The sequence below is a fragment of the Ovis aries genome, chromosome 9 (assembly GCF_016772045.2).
Source record: "Ovis aries strain OAR_USU_Benz2616 breed Rambouillet chromosome 9, ARS-UI_Ramb_v3.0, whole genome shotgun sequence".
Taxonomy (NCBI): Eukaryota; Metazoa; Chordata; class Mammalia; order Artiodactyla; family Bovidae; genus Ovis; species Ovis aries.
The window spans coordinates 77963612-77981746 of NC_056062.1; the positions used below are offsets into that span (position 1 = coordinate 77963612).

Below are 18135 nucleotides of genomic sequence, written 5' to 3' on the forward strand. Positions count from 1 at the left end.
TATTTCCATACAAATCTTGAAATTATTTGTTCTAGTTCTGTGAAAAATGTGGCTGGTAGCTTGATAGGGATTGCATTGAATTTGTAAATTGCTTTGGGTAGTATACTCATTTTCACTATATTGATTCTTCCGATCCATGAACATCGTATATTTCTCCATCTATTAGTGTCCTCTTTGATTTCTTTCATCAGTGTTTTATAGTTTTCTATATATAGGTCTTTAGTTTCTTTAGGTAGATATATTCCTAAGTATTTTATTCTTTTCATTACAATGGTGAATGGAATTGTTTCCTTAATTTCTTTTTCTACTTTCTCATTATTCGTGTATAGGAATGCAAGGGATTTCTGTGTGTTGATTTTATATCCTGCAACTTTACTATATTCATTGATGAGCTCTAGTAATTTTCTGGTGGAGTCTTTAGGGTTTTCCATGTAGAGGATCATGTCATCTGCAAACAGTGAGAGTTTTACTTCTTCTTTTCCAATTTGGATTCCTTTTATTCCTTTTTCTGCTCTGATTGCTGTGGCCAAAACTTCCAGAACTATGTTGAATAGTAGTGGTGAAAGTGGACACCCTTGTCTTGTTCCTGACTTTAGGGGAAATGCTTTCAATTTTTCACCATTGAGGATAATGTTTGCTGTGGGTTTGTCATAGATAGCTTTTATTATGTTGAGGTATGTTCCTTCTATTCCTGCTTTCTGGAGAGTTTTTATCATAAATGGATGTTGAATTTTGTCAAAGGCCTTCTCTGCATCTATAGAAGACATACGGATGGCTAACAAACACATGAAAAGATGCTCAACATCACTCATTATTAGAGAAATGCAAATCAAAACCACAATGAGGTACCACTTCACACCAGTCAGAATGGCTGCAATCCAAAAATCTGCAAGCAATAAATGCTGGAGAGGGTGTGGAGAAAAGGGAACCCTCCTACACTGTTGGTGGGAATGCAAACTAGTACAGCCACTATGGAGAACAGTGTGGAGATTCCTTAAAAAATTGCAAATAGAACTACCTTATGACCCAGCAATCCCACTTCTGGGCATACACACTGAGGAAACCAGAATTGAAAGAGACACATGTACCCCAATGTTCATCGCAGCACTGTTTATAATAGCCAGGACATGGAAACAACCTAGATGTCCATCAGCAGATGAATGGATAAGAAAGCTGCGGTACATATACACAATGGAGTGTTACTCAGCCGTTAAAAAGAATTCATTTGAATCAATTCTGATGAGATGGATGAAACTGGAGCCGATTATACAGAGTGAAGTAAGTCAGAAAGAAAAACACCAATACAGTATACTAACACATATATATGGAATTTAGGAAGATGGCAATGACGACCCTGTATGCAAGACAGGGAAAGAGACACAGATGTGTATAACGGACTTTTGGACTCAGAGGGAGAGGGAGAGGGTGGGATGATTTGGGAGAATGACAGTCTAACATGTATACTATCATGTAAGAATTGAATCGCCAGTCTATGTCTGACGCAGGATGCAGCAAGCTTGGGGCTGGTGCATGGGGATGACCCAGAGAGATGTTATGGGGAGGGAGGTGGGAGGGGGGTTCATGTTTGGGAACGCATGTAAGAATTAAAAGATTTTAAAATTTAAAAAATAAAAAACTAAAAAAAAAAGAAAAAAAATTTTAAAAAAAAGAAAAAAAAAAGTTATTTTACATTCCAAAGGTTTATCAAATTTTTAATGCATATAAAACTCGACAGATCTTAAAGAAGGAACACTAAAAATACAGTGAAATATTACTTAAGAAATTCTTTGAAAATACTTTTAAATACACCTACCTTTAAGAATAAGTTTGTTAAGTGGTATTTCTTTATCATTAACTAGATAAAAAGAAAAACTACAGAACTATTCCAATGTGTCCCTGAAAGTAATTTTTCATAAGCAAGTCAGAGAAAAATTTCACATGCTATGTAATACTTCTGACAGGTTATTACACCAAGAGAATATTAACCTTCACTCCCTGACTCATTCAAGAAATGTTTGCAAGAATACTTTGAGCCTCTTTATCTGGTCAAAGCACTAGAAGCTAAGTGGTGTCTGTACAAACCAATCATTTCACCAGCAGTTTTATATTTCTTTAAAGCCTCATATAAAAAGCACCTGCCTAAAGTGAGTAATGGAGTTTTACATTCATTGCACTTAGGAACAGCGTATGTAACCTATTCCGTTTTCCTCCCTTGTGGAATATATTTCAGCTTATATTGCACAACACATTACCAATGCATATAAAGACTCTCTGATCAGCCATTTGGACTGCAGTCAGCAACCTGCCTGAGTGCTTTTCTTCCCCTGCCCTAAATAACATACTCACTTAATTCAACAACCCAAATGAAAAAATCTTTTTAAGATGGTGATCTTACTTTCTTAATAAATACGTAACACATGTATGTGAATTGACTGTATTTGGAATACAAATGGTGAGACACAAAACTTGAACAAAGTTTGTGAAGTAACAGCTGAAAACTAGTTGAATACATCAATCCAGGGGAATAAAACAGAAGCCTGTATGGGATGTCTTCTTGGTTTTTTTTTTTTTTTTCTTTTTCTTTTTTTCCTGAGCAACCTACAATTTTAAAATTACTGTAACCACACTAAAAACTTAAGTTAATTTCGACCCATTAAAGGCCTGGAAATAGGGCTAAACTGTTATTAAAACTGAATCACTTGCATATCTGCCAGACCCCAAAGCATTTTCAAGACATACATATCCCAATCATTGTCAAAATTTGCTGAATATGAATGAAGGAATATTTTTAAAAGAGCAACAAGAATAAAAATGTCATATGCTATTTAGTAGCTGTTGTTTACTCACTAAGTTGTGTCTGACTCTTTTGCAACTCCAGTAACTGCAGCCCACCAGGCTCCTGTCCATGGGCTTTCCCAGGCAAGAATACTGGGGTGGGTTGCTGTTCCCTTCTCCAATGGATCTTCCCGACCCAGAAACAGGATTCTTTACCCCTGGTCACTGGTGAAGCCATTCTATATCTGAGATAGATTTAAAACTCAGGTACAACGGATAAAAAGAATAACGAAGACTGAAGGGAATTGCAGAAATGGAAAAGTACCAGAAATGTGCAATAATTGTAAGCTTATGGCTTGGCAATATTGTAAACTATTATCAAATCTGTTTTTACATGTTGCAATATTACAAATAAATAGGTAAAAAATAAAGAATTGAAAGTGTCCACGGCAAAAGCTCCTCACTGCCCCTTGCTGGTACACTCATGCAATAACCTAAGGTCAACAGCATCAATTAAAGAACATTTACTTAGACTCACATATGCAAAAATTTAACCATAGTAAGTGTTGAGGTATTCAAAGCCTATAAAATATGGTACCTAACCTCCAATAGATCACAATCCATTAGGCAAGAAATGAAAAGCTAAAAAAAAAAAATTTGGTCAATTCACCAATTCCCTCAAGTATTAACATGAAGTCTAGAAAACTGGCAAAGCTGTGATAATCAGGCTCAAACCTGAAGTGAGATTTGGCAAACTTTTTCTATAAAGGTCCAAACAGTAAATATTTAACCTTTGTGAGCAATAAGGTCTCTGTTGCACTTATTCAACACTTGTTACTGTAGTAGAATAGAGCCACAGACCAAAAGTAAGCAAGGAACTAAACAACCCCTGTGTGTACCAGTGAAAAATAGGCAGTGTGCTAGATTTGGCCTGTGGGCTGTTCTGAGCAGTTGTTCTCGACCCTTCCATCTGTATTGGATTGACATAAAAAGGTTTTTGTGTTTGTTTTTTAATTATCAAGATCTAACTCCAACCTCAGAGAACTCCATAATAAGAGGTCTGGTACAGCCTACTAAACAGCATATTTTAGAAATTTCAGCTACCACTAGGGGACAAAGTTTTGATATGAGAATCATGCAAGACTGAAAGATTTGTGTTCTTGCACCCATCAATTTTTGACCTAGGAACAGAGAAGAACAATGGTAGGTGACAGCCTATAGAGATTACGAGGCTTATACTCACAAATAACCTGGCATTAAAAATAAGTATATTTTTATCAAAGAAATCTCTGCTTTCCCATGTCCACTGAAGCATTATTCACAATAATCAAGATATTAAGACAATAGGTGTCCATCAACTGATGAACGGATAAAGAGGTATGGGGCGTGTGTGTATGCATGTGTGTGTGTACATGTGTGTGCATGTGTGGATAATGAAATTATCATTCTGCCATCAGAAAGGAAATACTGATGTTTGCAATAACATGAATGGACATTGAAGGAATTACGTTTAGAGAAATAAGCCAGACAGGCCAAGAGAAATACTGTATATTATCAATTATATGTGGAAACATTTTTTTTTTTTTAAGCCAAACTAATAGACTAAAAATTGGCTGCCAGGGGCAGAAGAGTAGGAGGAATACGTAGAAGTTTATAAAGGGATACAAACTTTCAGCTACAAGACGAATAAAATCTCAGGATCTAATGTACAATACAGTAACTACAGTTGATAACACTGAATAACTGAAATTTGCTAAGAGTAGAATGTAAACGTCCACATTAAGTACGTACATGTGTGCATGTGTGTAAACATGTGAAACATGATGTATATGTTCATCCTTTTACAATCTATCTGTATATCAAATCATAACTCTCAAATATGCAATACACCAAGTCTTTCAATTTTGTCAATTATACCACAATAAAGCTGAAAAAAATGAATCATATTCAAAAAATAACCACAATCAAGTTATATATAAAATAAGCTATGAGGCAATATTGACAACATGAGGGATACAGCACCAATGTAACTATATATGAAGTATAATCTTTTAAACTATGATTTACTACATTGTACACCTGTAACTTATATAATATTGTGCATCAATTATACTTTAATAGAAATAAATAAAAAGTTACTCGTGTTAGGTAAAGAGAAATAAGAAAGACTAAAATACATATATCCCTTCATTTTGTCCATACTCAAAAAATAAATCAAAATTGTTCTAATTCCTAAGCCAAGGTACTTGGCAATGAAGGACTGTTACCACTAAAGAAAATCAGCAAAGTGGATTGAAACTTACAGAACCAATAATATATTCATTCTAATTAGCTATTGAGTACTTAGCGTTCAAGGAAAGGTGGCAAATGCCTAGCAAGCAGCTAAGAGCAAGACAAACACTCTCAAAACAAATACTCTTCCTCTTCTCAAGATGTTGAAACTGTAGGTGAAAATAGCTAAGTTTCATTGAACCTTTAAATATGTGCAAGACAAAATGCACAATGCTTTATATTATTTTTCTAAAATAATACAAAAAGAACATGAGTTAGACTAATAAGTATTGTCATTGCAGAAAAACTGAGTATTTAAGAGGCTAAATAACTAGTCCAAGGTCACATAATATAACCAAACTGGGATTTGAATCCAGTTTGACATTGAAGATTATGTTCTTAAATACTACATTACAAATGTTCACAAATGTTCACTATCCATTAAAAACACTTACAACACTAAAGGGATTGTGAAATGAGAGAAAACACAATGAAATGAGAGAACATGAAGAATAATAATAGATCAGTTCACTCACTCAGTCGTGTCCAACTCTTTGCGACCGCATGAACTGCAGCACGCCAGGCCTCCCTGTCCACCACCAACTCCCAGAGTTCACTTAAACTCACATCCATCGAGTCAGTGATGCCATCCAGCCATCTCATCCTCTGTCGTCCCCTTCTCCTCCTGCCCTCAATCCCTCCCAGCATCAGTCTTTTCCAATGAGTCAGCTCTTCGCATGAAGTGACCGAAGTATTGGAGTTTCAGCTTTAGCATCAGTCCTTCCAAAGAACACCCAGGACTGATCTCCTTTAGAATGAACTGGTTGGATCTCCTTGCAGTCCAAGGACTCTCAAGAGTCTTCTCCAACACCACAGTTCAAAAGCATCAATTCTTCGGCGCTCAGCCTTCTTCACAGTCCAACTCTCACATCCATACATGATCACAGGAAAAATCACAGCCTTGACTAGACAGACCTTTGTTGAGAGAGTAATGTCTCTGCTTTTGAATAAGCTATCTAGGTTGGTCATAACTTTTCTTCCAAGGAGTAAGTGTCTTTTAATTTCATGGCTGCAGTCACCATCTGCAGTGATTCTGGAGCCCCCCAAAAATAAAGTCTGACCCTCCTTCCACTGTTTCCCCATCTATTTCCCATGAAGTGATGGGACCAGATGTCATGATCGTTTTCTGAATGTTGAGCTTTAAGCCAACTTTTTCACTCCCCTCTTTCACTTTCATCAAGAGGCTTTTTAGTTCCTCTTCACTTTCTGCCATAAACGTGGTGTCATCTGCATATCTGAGGTTACTGATATTTCTCCCGGCAATCTTGATTCCAGTTTGTGCTTCTTTCAGCCTTTGCAACCCCATGAACTGCAGCATGCCCGGCTTCTCTGTCTATCACTACCTTCCTGAGTTTGCTCAAACTCATGTCCATTGAGTCAGTGAAGGCAGCCAACCACCTCATCCTCTGTCACCCCCTTCTCTTCTTGCCCTCAATTTTTCCCTGCATCAGAGTCTTTTCCAATGAATCAGCATTTTGCCATGAGGTGGCCAACGTATTGGAGCCTCAGCATCAATGTGAGGATAACTTTTTTAAATGTTTAAGTCCTTGAATTTTTTTCTCTGTAAGAAATATTCTTGTGTTTCTAAAATAGATTCTTATGTGCTAAAAATGTGATATATCTGGAATATGCTACTTAACAAATCTACATTAAGAAAGTTTCAAGGAAAACACTAATATTTTAGAAAAGCAAATTCTAACATTCATGAATTAACAATTAACTCTAGAAGTCAAAAAGTTTATTATAAAAACTATACTGGTTCATATTTCACTGTTTAGTATCAGTAGTTCTTAATGCAACTTGAAACATTTATAATCTTGTAAGTTTCAAAGAATTATTTTATTACATGGCTTAATTTGTGAGAAAATAGCTTATATGAATGCCAGTTGTATTTCTTTGGAAAGACAAATGTAAACCTATTTAGTGATCTGATTTTCCCTTTCATCTTGTCTCCAGTTTCTGTGTAGATTTATAATGTTCATTGTTTCCAATTTTAACAAATCACCTAATGGCAGAAAGGAAAATATGTTAACCTTGGAATTATTTGCAGTTGGAGAATTCCCTTTTGTCTGGCCCAAACAGGGCCTGCAATCTGTTTTAAACACAGATTGTCTGTCTTTCGTCTGACAGCCACCAAGCTGCACAAATTACTTTCTGCCTGTTCACCTGTTTGCAGCTGCGTCTGTGGCTAAAGATTCTGCAGTTTGACTTGAGCAACCACTTCAGGATTGATGACATGTGCTGCTGATAAAGTGAGCAATTTGAAGAAATTACTGGCTATAGTTATTGAAAGACATCTGGGCATGAGCTGAGAACTAGAAGCCTTCAATCATGTGCTTGCAACCTGCGGTGGCGGCAACCGTGTTTGAAGTGATATCCTACTAAAAAGAAGTTGGCCCTGGCACTAAATAACCAAGTGATGTATGGAACATAATCTCTCAAATGAGTAATAAAAGATTTGGTCTTTTAGCTATACAAATTAGAGGTTTGGTCCTTTCTTTAAAATATTAAGAAAAAAATATAAGGCAACAATGAATCCTTCCCATTTGTATCCTTTTCTGAGTTAATTTTACAAACACCTCTAATTTCCTACTTATTTCAAATTGCTACTACTATTGCTACTAAAGAAAAGGCAAGCATTTATTGAATATCTACTACAGGCTCCACATCCTAAGCCTAGGAAGAGATTTACATCTATTACCTTATTAACACTCACACCAACCCTATTAAACCAGAATTACTATTCCTTTTCTCTGGTAGAAAAAGTAAAGTTCCAGGAAACTAGCCTCATGTCACAAAACTGTGAGTAACAAAGCTAGGGATTGTCTATCTCCTGATCAACAGCTCATTCAACTGTACTATACTGCCTTCCTGTTTTGCCTTTTTATTTTTTTGGGTGGGAAGGTGGACTTCCTGTCTCCTGATATATACTTCTGATGTGTGATCAATTGTACATTTTGTCAGAACCATTCTGTCCCTCAGGTTAGCTATTTGTAGATGTGATTTCTATTCTCACCTTTCTGTCTCATTATATAAACTTTTTCCAAATCATGCTGTCTTCATGAATTCAGAAGCCTGATTCAATCAAAATTCATGCTTTTAACAGTAAGGGATAATGCAAAAAGCTCACACCCTTGTCATATTTCCTGAAAACCAAAGTTCAAGTAAAATAATGCTACAAACAGCAAACGCATGTCCTTTTGTGATAAATGTATGCCTACTACTGAAGAAAAAGAAATAATGCCACTAAGGTGTTACTTAAATAAAAAGGCATTATTTAAAATATTAATGAGTTTGATGACATCAATAACAATGAATAATTAAAAAGACATACAAAACATGAGCACAAATATAATCAAATATGGCACTGTCTGACAGGCAGTTCTGTAGAGTCAGAACAAACATAAACTACATCAATTAATGAAGAATCACTTAGTATCACTATACTTCAATGCACAAATGTAAAACACACATTTAGTATGTTTCAAATGCAAAGTTAGATGGAAGATTATGGGCTAACATTTGTATAGCATCATCACATTTGTCTAATTAAAATTAATATGATTTGGGGTAAGCATTTAAACTCCTTTTCTCCATTTGCAAACAGTTATAGGCCAGTACAGGTCACATTCAAGATAAACCTATTCAGAGATCATAGGCAAAGCAAAAACAAATATAACCATTCAGATGACCAGTTTTCGTGCAACACCTAAAATTCTTAATTTATAGACAATGAAATTAGTAAAAATCAATAATTTCAAAATTGTTCATTTGAGAAAAATAAGAGTCCATTAATACCAGAAACCAAACTTTGAAAAAATTTATTAGCTGGTAAGCTACGAAAGTTCTTAGAGAAAATGACCCCAGCAAACACTCATCTAAAATAATTTCAAATCTAAAATATTCTGCAGTTAAATAAAAATATAAGAATGTTAACTTGCAAATATTAAAGACCAATTTTCCAACTATCAAATCATTATTCTTGTTTAGGGTGGACATATTAAATAAAATGGATTTCTTCATTTTGTTAGAGGGGACATGTTCTTTTAAAAAGCCTCTCTCAAAGATTCTTTTGAATAACTGGCTTTTCAACTACTTTTACATTGGTGTTTAAATTTCCATAGGGTTGGAAAATATCCCTGTAAACACTGGTTTTTTGGGTTTGTTTTTTTTTTTTTTTTTTCAGAAAAAAATTTAAATACATTGGTAAAAATGCCATCCAAAATACACAATCATTTCAACTGTTGAGGATTTGAGGATAATAAAGAAATAGAAATAGAAAGACCAAAGACTTCAAGTTACTATATAATTTTGGCCTTCACATTTCAGTATTCATAAACTGAATTAAACACAGACCTGACTGACTAGTCACAAAAGATATATACCAATGTTATAATAAATCAAGCCTTATTTATGTATATAATGAGATAGCAACAGTAACATTCTTCTACACAAAGATACACAATCTATGTTACTATCCTCTTTCCTAATCATGTCATGAGTTCATATTTTAAGAGCACTTTTTATTTTAAAAGACTTAAGTCATGAGAACATTCTTATGTACCACTTCATAACTTTGACACAAAGTACATATAAAAAGATTAAACTTTATTTGGTATAAAATCAGTTGGCAGTTTTACATCTGTGCATGCAACATAAATACCCCAGCTGGCATCTCAAGCACACACATATGGACTTCAAAACAGAAACTTCCTTATTTGCAGCACTGCCAGGGTAATTTTGTATCCTCTGCATACTACAGCTATTTGTCAGGCCCCTGCAGGTGTGCACTGCACATAAACACACAGCTGTAGTCCAGCAAGCCAAGTGTTCCATCAAACACATAAAGGGAAACCTCAGCAGTTGGATTAGTCATCCCTACAACAGGTCCAGGGAGAACAATATGGGTTAGTATTTTTGGAAAAAGCATGGATAGGAAATTTATGATTATGCTAGTCTTACCAAATAACTGGTGGATTGTGTCATTTTTAAAGATACGTCTACTTATTAAGTTTTTCTTAGAAAGGCTGCAAAAAGTGGAATTTGTTTTTTAGTTTTAAACTTAACCAATAATCTTTAAATGAGCTTATTAAGTGCAAAATGTGAAAAAAATCTTCAAGTTTGTTTCAGTTTTTGGCAGTTAATGCAGTTGAATGCCTTGGAAATAATTATTTACAAATCATAATCACTATATCTTAAAACACTTATCAGTTCTATATTTTTATATTTATAATTCTACTTTTCAATTCATATGTATTTAAGATGAAATTGCCAATGCAAGTTATTTGTGTCCAAAATTGCATTTGACATTTAACTGTCAAAAGTTACATGCTGTTTTAATATTAGACTGTGAACAAATATTTACTTCTCAAATATGATATGAAAGAATATCAACCTACAAATGGCAGGGGAAATAAATGAAAATATAAAACATGATCATTTTGCAATCAGGAGAAAGCTCCCAAAAAAATTAAATGTGACCTTATTCATATTCTTTAAAATACCAAGTAAGCACTTCAAGCAGTTGATAATTATGACTACTTTAACCACATTTCCCCCAAACTGCTCCAAGTCCACCTGGCAGTTGACAAAACATGAAAGATAACTTAGAAAATGAGCTTGAATGCATTATGCCTAATATACTAATCTTCAGTGAACTTGAGGTCAAAGAGTTAGTAATCAAGGAACACTAGCAGTCTCTGACATGAAGGAACTCACATTTTCTTCTATCTGGAAGGTATAACAGGACATTAAAAACTACGTTAGTCTGATACAAATTAAACCCTTCAACATGAAACCTAACTTTATTAAGTACTATCATAGTTTAGCTGAGCCACAAAAACAGGATCAGAGGTAGGAACAGAGGTGGGGTTCTCATCACAATGAAGGAATCCGTTTTCCTTTATCTTGCATCTATTTGAGATGATGGATGTTCAGTAAACTTACTGTGGTAATCATATCATGATGTATGTAAGTCAAATCATTATGCTCTAAACCTTAAATATACTATACTGTATGTCAATTATACCTCAATAACACTGGAAGGAAAAATAATAGCAAAGACTTGAAAACTGTCCCAGTTTTATAAGTCAGGCTGGCTTGAGGCTGACAGGTATTTCTATGTACATATAAAACACTGTGCCTGATAAGATCTACTCTCCTAGCAAGTTCAATGTTTACAATACAATATTGTTGTCTAGAACCACTACACTGTACACTGGCTCTCCAGGACGTATTAATCAACCAGTTTCAAGTTTGTACCCTTCAACAGCATCCCTCTCACTTCCCAACTAACCACCATTTTACTGTTTCTATGAGCTCTGGTGACATAGGTACTAGATAACGTCACAATGGCAGGCATACTGCAATACATAAACACACTAATTCAATATGCTATATACCTTAAACATAAATGTGTCAAATATATTTTATTAACAAGTAATATTTTTTAAAAAATGAATAAAGTATGAAAAGAGACAGCAAATGTGGAAAAAATGTAAAGGTTTCTAATTAATTAATTAGATTGCTTTATAGTAAATTATCTCACATCTTATTCTTTTCTGAAACTATAAATAGGAAATACTTGAAATTCAGCCTGGATCCCAATATTACTGATGGGTCCCTGAGGTGTGATTCATAGCTCTTTAAAGCTTCCTAGTAGCCTTAAATGCTCCAGGCTAGATCCAGCTGAATTTTGGTTCTGAACCACACAGTAATTCTTTTTCAGCAATTTTATCTCAAACATTTACATCACTACCTCTTGGCTCAAAATACTGTCATCAAGAAAAGTGTCATATGATGAGAGTGAATAAAGTATCTTGGCCTTTAATGTCCACAATAAAATACATTTAAAACAAATTCTAGTTAACAGTATCTGTTCCAGTTATTTATGGCTGTGGAACTATTCCAAAACTCAGTGGCTTAAACCAACAATCTATTTTTATTCATACAGTTCTGTGGATTTGGTGGATCTCGCCTGTCTCGCTCTCAGGCAGCTGAAGTCAGATGGTGGCTAGGACTGGAATCATCTGAAGACTCTACTGAGCTAGTGATGCTAATGGTTTCATTACTCATGTGTCAGACATCTCAGTCAAAACAACTGAAACAACTAGGGACAAGGCAGGCATCTCTTTCCCTACATTAGTGAATCCAGTTGGCTACCTTGGACTTCTTCACAACATGACAGTCTCATGGACAACAGACTTTTGACGTATAGCTGACTTCGCTCAAAGCAAATACCCTAAGTGATGCAGGCATAAAATACAGAGCTTATTACTTAGTCTCAGCTGTCTACAGTATCCACTTTTGCCACAATCTATTGGTTGAAGGTATCATGGGGCTAGGCTGAACTCAAGGGAATGACCATACAGAATGAAACTTAGAACGATAGCTCATAGCCATCTGTGGACACCAGCAAACACATCACAGCAGTAATATTGTTCTAAAAGAATCTGAAAAACAATGAATATATGTATAACTGAATCACATTGTTGTACACCTGAAATTAACACAACATTGTTAATCAACTACACTTCAATATAAAATAAAAATTAAATTTAACACATTTAATTCCTCTTTTGCTATCAATCTGCTAAAATTAACATTTTTAAATTATTCTGTTATTTACAATGATATTACATGATATTAATATGTACAGATTTGATTATGAAATAGAGTGACTTCCCCAGTGGCTCAGATGGTAAAGCATCTGCCTACAATGTGGGAGACCCACGTTCAATCCGTGGGTTGGGAAGATCTCCTGGAGAAGGAAACGGCAACCCACTCCAGTATTCTTGCCTGGAAAATTCCATGGACGGAGGAGCCTGTGGGCTACAGTCCATGGGGTCACAAAGAGTCGGACACAACTGAGCAACTTCACTTTCACTTTCAATATGCATGGACTTGATTATGAAATAGAGTGACTAAGAGACAGTAAGGTATGATATATGTTTATTTCAAGTTGCTTTCCCTGACTCTACAGAGATTTAATCTATACCCAAAATTAATTCCACTTCTGTTTATATTTTTCAATAATCAAAACATAAATACTGGAAATTTTCCTCAGTTACAAAAAATGATCAATCTTTATTTAAAAGTTGGTCATTAAGCTAAATAAATCATATATCACTTGTTTAAAAGTACTATACTTAGTAACTAATTACTAGAACTTTGAAGACATCCGCTGGATCATGGAAAAAACAAGAGAGTTCCAGAAAAACATCTATTTCTGCTTTCTTGACTATGCCAAAGCCTTTGACTGTGTGGATCACCAGAAACTGTGGAAAATTCTGAAAGAGATGGGAATACTGGACCACCACCTGACCTGCCTCTTGAGAAATCTGTATGCAGGTCAAGAAGCAACAGTTAGAACTGGACATGGAACAACAGACTGGTTCCAAATAGGAAAAGGAGTACGTCAAGGCTGTATATTGTCACCCTGCTTATTTAACTTCTATGCAGAGTACATCATGAGAAATGCTGGGCTGGAAGAAACACAAGCTGGAATCAAGATTGCCGGGAGAAATATCAATCACTTCAGATATGCAGATGACACCACCCTTATGGCAGAAAGTGAAGAGGAACTAAAAAGCCTCTTGATGAAAGTGAAAGAGGAGAGCGAAAAGTTGGCCTAAAGCTCAACATTCAGAAAACGAAGATCATGGCATCCGGTCCCATCACTTCATGGGAAATAGATGGGGAAACAGTGGAAATAGTGTCAGACTTCATTTTGGGGGGCTCCAGAATCTCTGCAGATGGTGACTGCAGCCATGAAATTAAAGGACACTTACTCCTTGGGAGAAAAGTTATGACCAACCTAGATAGCATATTCAAACGCAGAAATATTACTTTGGCAACTAAGGTCTGTCTAGTGAAGGCTATGGTTTTTCCTGTGGTCATGTATGGATGTGAGAGTTGGACTGTGAAGAAGGCTGAGTGCCGAAGAATTGATGCTTTTGAACTGTGGTGTTGGAGAAGACTCTTGAGAGTCCCTTGGACTGCAAGGAGATCCAACCAGTCCATTCTAAAGGAGATCAGCCCTGGGATTTCTTTGGAAGGAATGATGCTGAAGCTGAAACTCCAGTACTTTGGCCACCTCATGTGAAGAGTTGACTCACTGGAAAAGACTCTGATGCTGGGAGGGATTTGGGGCAGGAGGAGAAAGGGATGACAGAGGATGAGATGTCAGGATGGCATCATGGACTCGATGGACGTGAGTCTAAGTGAACTCCGGGAGATGGTGATGAACAGGGAGGCCTGGCGTGCTGCGATTCATGGGGTCGCAAAGAGTCAGACACGACTATGCGACTGAACTGAACTGAAGAGAGGCCTTATATGGGTCTGCGGAAAGAGGGTTAATCATAACAGACAAATACCCAGGAATCTACACGAGAATGAACACAGACAAACACACAGACAACACACAAGAAAAACCACGAAGCGCATAGTAGTCCTGTTTATGGGAGTTTAAGAGCAATTCTTAAACTGCCAAGAGCTAAATTAAAGGAAATGTTACCCCCAAAATTAGAATTTTCAGGAAGCAGCAGAATGACATGAGGAGGAGAGTAAGGGAAATGAGAATAGGTCAAGTTTTTATGTAACCGGTACAGTGATGTTTTACCCATTTAAAAAATACTTAAAAAAAAAAAATGAAAAGGCAAAACTCTCCCATAATTACATGGCTTTTTTAAGTTTATAAAGAAGGAGGCCTAAAATACTGCATCCTCCATCTCACCCATATCCTCCACTTGCCCAAGAAGTAACAACTGGCACTTGTTTCATATGAAGAAAAAACTATCAACCACCTACATATGTACTTATTATCCATCCATCAGTAATACACACATACGCATCCATGCATGCAAGTACACACACCAATTTCTTAAAAATAAAGATGGCATGGTGCTATACATATTGGTGTGAAAATTACTTTTTACTTACAATCAACCAATCTATCCAAATATCCAAAGACTATTTTTCTGGGCTCCAAAATCACCGCAGACAGTGACTGCAGCCATGAAATTAAAAGACGCTTACTCCTTGGAAGGAAAGTTATCACCAACCTAGACATCATATTAAAAAGCAGAGACATTACTTTGCCAACAAAGGTCTGTCTAGTCAAGGCTATGGTTTTTCCAGTGGTCATATATGGATGTGAGAGTTGGACTATAAAGAAAGCTGAGCACCAAAGAATTGATGCTTTTAAACTGTGGTGTTGGAGAAGACTCTTGAGAGTCCCTTGGACTGTAAGAAGATCCAACCAGTCCATCCTAAAGGAGATCAGTCCTGGGTGTTCATTAGAAGGACTGATGTTGAAGCTGAAACTCCAATACTTTGGCCACCTGATGCAAAGAGCTGAATCATTGGAAAAGACCCTGATGCTGGGAAAGGTTGAGGGCAGGAGGAGAAAGAGACGACAGAGGATGAGATGGTTGGATGGCATCACCGACTCGATGGACATGGGTTTGGGTGAACTTCGGGAGTTGGTGATGGACAGGGAGGCCTGGCGTGCTGCAATTCATGGGGTCGCAAAGACTCAGAAATGACTGAGCGACTGAACTGAACTGAACTAAATGTTAAAAAGCACTACATATTACATAGCTTACCTTTATAATACTCTGCTATAACATGGATGAATTACAAACATGCCATTGAGAGAAAGAAATCTGATACGAAAGACTGTATGCTATATGACTCCATTCACATGAACTTCAAACACAGGCAACGTTAATCGATGGTGACAGAAATCTGAACAAGAACTGCCTCTAGAGGTGATCAGGAATGATTTGCAAGGGAACATAAAGACACTCCTTATTACTGAGCCTGAAAAATTCTGAAATTATTTCTGGTTCTAAAACATAGAGCAAGACCATTTATCAACAAATCATTTGATATCTTCACTTCTTTTTCTTCACTTCCAAGTAAATAACTCTCAAAATACTAAGTCATCATTTTCAACACTTGGAAACACTGGAAGAAACTGAGGTTCTCAGAGGTCAAGTAACTTCACCAAAATTCCATGACTAATCAAGTAGAAACCACATTCAGAATTTAAGCTTTCTCCGTCTTAATTCACAGCTATTTTTCCTTGCATTTTACAAGTGTAATTTCCAGATTGTATTATGAATTTTATTGGAAGTTTTCAGCTGTTCTCTCCAAAAAAAAGTAGTAGGAAAAACAAAGGCAAGCCTACATTTTAAAACTGAAGGGCTTAAAAAAAATACTATAACTTATGAACTTAAAATAACTACAAAATCTCCCTCAAAAGGTAAAAATAAACTTTAGCTGCTTATAACACAACTGATGCAATGAATTGGAAAAAAGCAGATAATAAGACAAAATAATTGGAAAATTATGCTGCAATTCAATCACATTGATGACATTTTGGCCACAGATTTATGGGTAACTTTTCATTTTATGTTTTATAGTAATTTCCATATTTCACATTTTATAGTAATTCCTATGTTCTATAACCTATTTTTGTTTTAAAAAAAAGGAATGTAAACTGTTATGTATCTTCAAAAGAAAATTCATTAAGCTGAAATTCACATTCTCTTTGACCTACAATCTCACATTTTAAATTCATCTCATAGAAAGAAAATCAAAACGGTAGAGATTTTATATACAAGATTCCATTCCGTCACACAGTCATGTCTGACTCTTTGAGACCCCATGGACTGCAGCAGGCCAGGCTTCCCTGTCCATCACCAACTCCCGGAGCTTGCTCAAACTCATGGCCATCGAGTCAGTGACACCATCCAACCATCTGATCCTCTGACATCCCCTTCTCCTCCTGCCTTCAGTCTTTCCCAGTATCAGGGTCTTTTCCAAGGTGTCAGTTCTTCACATCAGGTGGCCAAAGTATTGGAGTTTCAGCTTTAGCATCAGTCCTTCCAATGAATATTCAGAACTGATCTCCTTCAGAATGGACTGGTTGGATCTCCTTGCAGTCCAGGGGACTCTCAAGAGTCTTCTCCAACACCACAGTTCAAAAGCATCAATTCTTCGGTGCTCAGTTTTCTTTATAGTCCAACTCTCACATCCATACATGACTACCGGAAAAACCATAGCTTTGACTAGATAGACCTTTGTTGGCAAAGTAATGCCTCTGCTTTTTAATATGCTGTCTGGCTTGGTCATAACTTTCTTCCAAGGAGCAAGCGTCTTTTAATTTCATGGCTGCAGTCACCATCTGCAGTGATTCTGAAAACCAAACAAAGTCTCTCACTGTTCCCATTGTTTCCCCATCTATTTGCCATGAATTAATTGATGGACCAGATGCCATGATTTTAGTTTTCTGAATGTTGAGTTTTAAGCCAATTTTTCACTCTCCTCTTTCACTTTCACCAAGAGGCTCTTTACTCCTCTTTGCTTTCTGCCATGAGGGTGGTGTCATCTGCATATCTGAGGTTATGATATTTCTCCCTGCAATTTGGATTCATTCCAGCTTGTGCTTCATCCAGCCGGGCATTTCTCATGATGTATTCTGCATAGAAGTTAAACAAGCAATATAAAGCCTTGACATACTCCTTTCCCACTTTGGAATCACTCTGTTGTTTCATGTCCATTTCTAACTGTTGCTTCCAGACCTGCATACAGATTTGTCAGGAGGCAGGTAAGGTGCTCTAGTATTCCCATCTCTTTAAGAATTTTCCACAGTTTGCTGTGATCCACACAATATATGGAAAGTTATGCTGCACCAATACAACTAGTGGCAAAAAAGGGGAAACAGTCTATATGTTCATAAAGAGGGCAACAACTTAATAAATAATAGTAGTTCTATATTATAAAGTAGCATGAATATATTTAATAAAAGTTATATTACTATAATACTGAAAAAAAACCACAATATGGTATTAAGTGTAAAGTGCAGGTTACAGAATATGCATACGCTTTTGCTGAAATACACACACATACTCAGTGCAAACCTACAAACGTGGTGTTTTTCTCTCTTCATACTCCTTATTTATCCCTCCCTCTTTCTCCACTTTGGTAATTATAAGTTTGCTTTCTGTGACTCTATTTGTATTT

The 18135-nt window shown here is 36.1% G+C and overlaps 1 protein-coding gene across 30 annotated transcripts in view; it reads right to left on the reverse strand.

Moving 5' to 3' along the window:
* Positions 1 to 18135, reverse strand: part of VPS13B (vacuolar protein sorting 13 homolog B) — a 784482-nt gene that overhangs the window by 583813 nt on the left and 182534 nt on the right. The window contains exon 18 of one of the 30 annotated variants that reach the window (XM_060393921.1): positions 1 to 18135. This exon is cut by the window's left edge and continues 14026 nt beyond it; it is cut by the window's right edge and continues 18167 nt beyond it. The exons of the other annotated variants lie outside the window; for them this stretch is intronic. The gene's annotated coding sequence lies outside the window, so the exon portion shown is untranslated. 30 annotated transcript variants of the gene reach the window in all.